This window comes from Mustela nigripes, chromosome 5 (assembly GCF_022355385.1).
Source record: "Mustela nigripes isolate SB6536 chromosome 5, MUSNIG.SB6536, whole genome shotgun sequence".
In the NCBI taxonomy this organism is placed as follows: Eukaryota; Metazoa; Chordata; class Mammalia; order Carnivora; family Mustelidae; genus Mustela; species Mustela nigripes.
Window position 1 is genome coordinate 85,767,551 of NC_081561.1, and position 6,665 is coordinate 85,774,215.

The window sequence follows — 6,665 nt, forward strand, 5'->3', positions numbered from 1 at the left end:
GGGATGTCACCTACAGCATGATGACTAGAGTTCACGAAACTGTACTGTATAAGTGAAAGCTGCTAAGAGAATAGATCTTAAACATCCTTAGGACAAGAAAAAAAGTTTTGTAACTATGTGTGGTGATGAATGTTAACTAGACTTGTTGTAGTGATTATTATATAACATGAACAAACATTGAATTGCATATCTTAAACTGATACAATGTTAAATGTCCATTACATTTCAATTTTCTAAAATAGAAAGTAAGCACCTTACTTTCTCTCCACCTGTGCTCTTCTGTCAGCCAAAGACGACTCCAGCAGAGGTTTCTGGGCAAGGCTGCAGGCTCCAGATTCCCATGTCACAGCTCTTGGCTGACTCCTTAGCCTTGAGGTGCACCTTTTCCCAGGCTCTGTGGCACCCCCCCAACTTCCCTGGCTCCCCATTGCCCCAGTCCTGCCATCCTCCATGTTGTATGTACATTCTGAGTTCCTACTACGTTGTATTCCCAAGATATACCTCTTTGGTTTCTCGTTTACCAAAAAACAACTACTTTCCTGTGGCCTTGTTTCCTCATTTGGAAAAAATGTATAATGTCTGTCTCCCCAGACAGCAAGGAAGGTCAATAAGAGAAATTTGCCAAACATCTGCCTATAGTGGAGCCATGATAAATATTCATCCTCCTTCCGGGTTTGGTGAGTTGGGACAGCTGCCATAATGTTCCCCAAACACTCAGGAAGGAGTCAAACAGGAAGAGAGGATGGCCACAGGTCTAGAGAGGGAAGGGGTCATATCGGTTTCCATGCTGGCCCTATCTGAGCGCTACAGAAATGATGGCAGCAAACAGTTCTATAGATGGTATAACACGGGTAGACTCATTGAGGTAAAAACAGTTCACTGAATTTGGAAAGCTATTACAGGACACAGAGGTTAATACCCTTCAAAATCAAAGAGCTGGGCTTGGAGGGATTTTGCAGCTTGTCGAATTTTTATCATCCAACTATAATCCCACACCTTTATTTCATTTATTCCATAGATTTGATTGAGTCAGTTCCAGTTTGCAAGAATTTCTGCATTTCTGTACAAGTTTTCAAATTTTCTGGAATGTCAGAAACAGACATATTCTCTATCTCTACACACACACACACACACACACACAGCTGCAAAAAGAATAACACTGATATGGGCATGACGATAAGACAGATAGGAGCGGCTGCATAGAGAATAAGACAATTCTGTGAGTTAGCAAGTGTTACTGAGAACTTGCTCCACGTCAGGCACTGTCATAAATTCTGGAAATATACAATGGGTTAGGCAAGCTCTGGTTTACATACAGCCACATTCTAGCATGTGTGTAGAGGGAGGCAGACAGTGAGTAGTCACAGGGATCAGTGGGATCAGTGCTGTGGAGACAACACAGGGTGCGGGGACCAAGAAAGCCAGGCGGATGCCTCAGCAGAGGGCGAGTGAGAGAAGGCTTCGCTGACCAGGTGCTATGTAGACGGAGGTCTGAGCTGGGGAGGCAGGGAGCCATGCAGACCTCAGAGAAGCACAGTTTGAGAGAGGGAGCCACAAAGTCCAGATGAAAGAGTGAGAGGCCACACGGTTGGAGGGGAGGAAGCAAGGGGCAGAGTATTTACGATGTGGTCAGGGACACCCAGCGGGGCCAAAGGCCTTAGGAGCCATGGCAAGGATTCTGGATGCTTTCTGAGAGATGGGGAAGCCACTAGAACATTTTAACACAAAACATCTGAAATGAGACTGACAATAAAATGTCAATGTTGAAGTAGTAGATTGGGAACACGAGATGGGAGAGTTCTGACACCCCATTCTTGTTCCTTGTCAGGGTCAGTGCAACACAAAGCCATTTATCTTTTGCCTCTGAGTGGCAACACTTCCTGTGGAGAGTTCTGGCTCTGCTAGACAGCACTTCTCAGCTATGAGAATGACGAGGACATTTTGAAATGGGCAAGAAGCTGAATTAAAATACTATCCTTATGTACGTTTAAATATGAAAAAAAATTTGCAACTCAGGATGCTACATTGTTTCTTAGATGTGGAAGATTCTTCTCAACTAGTTCCCTCTACATCCACCACCCAATTTATATTTAAATGTCACTTACTCAAGAGGCTCATTCCCAATGTCAATGAGGTCTGCTTGTTATGTGGCAGGTGCACCCTGGACTTGCCCTTCACTATACTCCTGAGTTTGTTTGTAATTAAGAATGTGATGATCTGATCAGTTTCCTTCCCACCCATGGGGAGCCGATCTTTATGCATTTGGCCCTGGCAGGGACGGCATTAAGGGCTGTGGGAGCTCATCTCTTAAGCATTGCTGTCATCCTCCTGCAGGGTAAACGTGAAACCAAGTGACTTGCTCCAAACTACCTGATGAATAGCAGAACTGGGGCTCTAGCGCAAGGGCCTGATTTCAGAGATCTTAGCCAGTCTCTCCCCGACACACACTCGAGACTAGGGGCTACCGGTGCGGGCCTGGCTCTCAGTAGGTGAACAAACATTGACCAAAAGAAGACTTTTCTTAGACCAAATCCTCATTTGAAATCGATCCATCTTTGAGATGTGAATTTAGAGTGCCTTTCTAAGTCAGGCCGGGTTAGTGTCAGGGATGCCTGTTGCTCAGGCCCACACACTTCACCCTGCCCACTGTGGGTACCATGCCATTCGTGGCCTCTTCCCAGCAGGAGAGAAGGGCCGTTCAACCCTCTCCTCAGTGGGGTTCTAGATTCCCTCTCCTTCCTGGAGTCTCTCATCTGGCAATCTCATGCTCACACTCCTTATTCTGAAAGAAATGGCTTTGTGGGATTAGTTATGTGACCCAGAGGTTCCTCTTCCTCTCCAAGCCTTAGTCTCTTCACTTAAAAACATGAGTAACATGGGATTTTAGCAATGAAGTGTGCAAGTGAAGCCCTAGGCAGAGCTCCCGGCACACAGTGAGGACTCAGCCAGTAGGAGTTGGTTATGCCTTAGTTCCTAGTTACGGAGGCTTCTAGAGACTCTCAAATCAACCCCCACACTGAAGCATTATTCTTTCGTGGGGAACTCAGTGCAAGCTGGCCACCCTTTTACAACCTCGTTGGCACACGTAAGTCATCAGACGTCTATTTCTGACTTGTTTTTCCCCTAGCTGCTTAATTCCTTCTCCACCCTTTGGTTTTTAATGAGTCTTCTTTTATTGCCTCTTAACACAGCTTAAGCATCCCAGAAAACATCCCCAACTCTAAAGTCTCTTTACCACCAAGCTGCAACAACCACTAGCAGGCAGCTGAGATTTATTGGAAAAAGCATGGAAGACAGAATTTTTTATCCCACCAGTCACTGGGTATGGCACTAACCCTGCTGTCATGCTTTCTCATTTTAAATGGGGACAGCAATTCCTCCTCACAAGGTGCTGTAAAATGAAACGAGGTGGGGTATTTTTTCAAGCAGTTCAATAATTACTCATTTGTTCTTTGTTCATTCATTCATTCCTCCCTTCATTCTCGATTAGCAGTTCTAGTTTAAAGTGGGCAAGAGTCCAATTCCAGAATCTAGAGGCAGAGAAGGAGAAATGTAGAGCAAGTATCTCACCTCATAAATGAAGCTAACCTATAAAAGTGGAATTCGTGATCTAAGACATCTTTCCATAAGCTTCTCAGGTATAAATGCCAGTATCTTAATGGGACACAGCCAGTAATCTTAGACACTTTAACTTGGCATGAAATGATGCAAAGAGTGTTGGCTAACCAGTAATTAGGAGAAAAATTAATTTAAGAAGCAGAACTGTGTCAGGAAGAAGACCCCTTTATGGGTTAACCTAACCTAACCTAACCTGGGAGAGAGGCGCACACAGGCTCACTGAGTCTGCGGGGTCCCCGGGAGCACGGTGGCCTGCTTCCTTTCTGGACCATGCGTAGGTTGGGAGACAGAGGAGACAGTGTGGCCCAGGGTGGTAAGACCTGGGTTTGACACCTGGCAAGCCTCATCTGGAGCCTGACTTCACCCTGCACTCGACGGGTGACTATGGGAAGTTGCTTCACTTCTCTGAACCTCTGAACCAAGAGTAAGTGGAAACTTACTCTTGGAGCCAAAAGGTAGAATTTAATTCAACTCTCAAGAGGCTAAGTAATTTACTCACATTCAGCAGCAGCTTTTGACCTAAAATTTAGTGGGTATATTGCCCTAGGAAACAGACCCTACCAATTCATCAAAGTTTGAAGACAAGGGAATAAAATACAAAGTACAATATTAGCAGCAAGGCAATATATCCTTGTTTATAGATGAGATAGTTGCATACTGGCACAGCCAACCAACTGAAAACTCAAAAGAAATAAGTTTAGATGTTGGCTATATCAAAAATAATCTGTAACAATAGCTTCTTGTTTTTACTTTCTACAAACAGCCATTTAGAAACCATAACGTCAAATATCAACTAATAAACTTGGTAAGAAATGCCCTCCCTCTGCCACTCTCATGATGGATATAATACTTGAATACAGAAATAGTCTCCATTCTTGTAGAATATTCAACTTCGTAAAATGTAAGATATTCCTAAACATTGTGCAGGGCCAATGCAATGCCAATACAACTCTCAAAAGCCTTCAAAACTTGGGGGGAAACTTGGTGAACATTCGTATAGTTCACCTCGAAGAACAACTGTTGAGGAGAAATATGTCCAACAAGCAATGACTTAAAGTATTAAGAAGGGTCTCGGAAGTTAAAATATTCCAGTATAAAGCTCTAACAAAACAGTGGACACAGAGCCACTTGGCTGGTTGGCTGACAGTGGGCAACTGTTGATCTCAGGATTCTAAGTTCAAGCCCCCTGCTGGGTGTAGAGATTTCTTAAAAATAAAATCTTTTAAAAAAGAAAGGGATTAAAAAAAGAAAGATATTTAAATAAATAAATGATAGGCTGTAAATATAAGAAAAGACAAAACAATGTTAGTCATAGAAGTACTGAGAATTTGGTATGATACATGTGATTTTTGAAATCAGCAAAGAATTGAGATGATTTATTTGTACTAGGGCAGCTAATTTGTCATGGTAAATATGAGTTGAATTGTATCCTCCAAGAAGATAATAAAGTCCTCACCCCTGGTACCTAAGAATGTGATCTTATTTGGAAATAGTGTCTTTGCAGATCTACTTAAATTAAGATGAGGTCATACTGAATTAGAGTGGGCTCCAATCCAATGACTAGTGTCTTTATGGAGACAAAAGATTTGGACAAGAGACACACAGGAGACAACACTATGTGACATGAATCTGAGGCTGCAATGACACAGCTAAAATTCGAGGAAAGCTGAGAGTTGCCAGTTACCACTGGAGGCTAGGAATAGGCAAAGAAGGATCCATCTAGAGCTTTCCAATATAATGTGGCCCTTGCCTCAGAATGGTGAGGGTATATATTTCCATTGTTTAAAGCCATCTGAGTTTGTGCTATTATGGCAGCTCTAGAAACCAAAATAATAAAGCTGGATTCCTACTTTCCCACTTGCACAAAAAGAAAAAAAATCTAGAGGGATAAAAGAATTCAGTGTAGAAATGAAATAAACAATGATCCCCAAATAACATAAGAAAATGTGGGTAGAAGTTTGTATTTTCTAGGGAGTTTCTTTAAAATGGAAGGAAAAGATGAATAAATTGGACTTTATAAACATTTTAAACACATGCAGGGTAAGAGATAAGAAATTATTAAATAAATATGTAACTCACAGCAAAGGATACAGTCAATAAAAAAAAAAATAAACAGCCCCCAAAGAGATGCACAAAGAACAAGATTAGGCAAACTCTTGTACCTGTCTAAAGTCTAAATACCTAACACATAAAACATGCTCAACTTTACTAATTATTAAAGAAATGCAAACAGAAGTATTAAAATGGCTACCTATACAGCTGTTAGAAATTAAAACGACTATTATCCTAATTAGCTAGGACACGAAAACCATGTACACATGTGGCTGGAATGTCTATTATTAGCACAATCCTTTTGGAAAGCAGTAATTTGTCTATTTCAATTATTCTCATATTTTTGCTTTTTCCTTTTCTAACTTATATGCTTTTATCTTAAAGATTTATTTTTTACAATTTTGATACAAAAGATTAAATTCTGAAAAGGGTATGTATTTTTATGGAATATATGTACTCATATATTAGTTAAAAACTGTAAAGACACTGTTCCCCAAATAAGTGAGTATACTAGTTTTACCAAAATCTCATTAGTATTGACTACAACATTTTTTCCCCACAATAGAATAACATAGCACCTCATTTTAATCTGTACTTTTAAGTGAAGGGAAATGTTTCTCCCTGGTTAACTTACTCACAGAAATTATGTTTAAAAATTTTTTTTTTTGGTCAGTTAATTCATTTGAATCTTGAAATTACTATCCTCTTTGTAATTCCCAAGAATTCCTTGTGTAATATACAAATTAACTCTCTTGTTAATTTGTTACCAAATTGCCTCTCTTGGGGACTCTCTCTTCACACATGCTTCTCAGGGCTCCCATCTACTCCAATGGCTTTGACCATTGTCTTTATGCTAGAGGACCCCTCAATCCCCATGCTCTCCAAAAAATCTGCTTTTTCCCCCTTCCCAAACAGCCTGGAACAGTGTTTAATACAGGGATAAGTACTAAAATACAGACATAAAAGGACCACTTTTAAACATTATTTTTAGGACT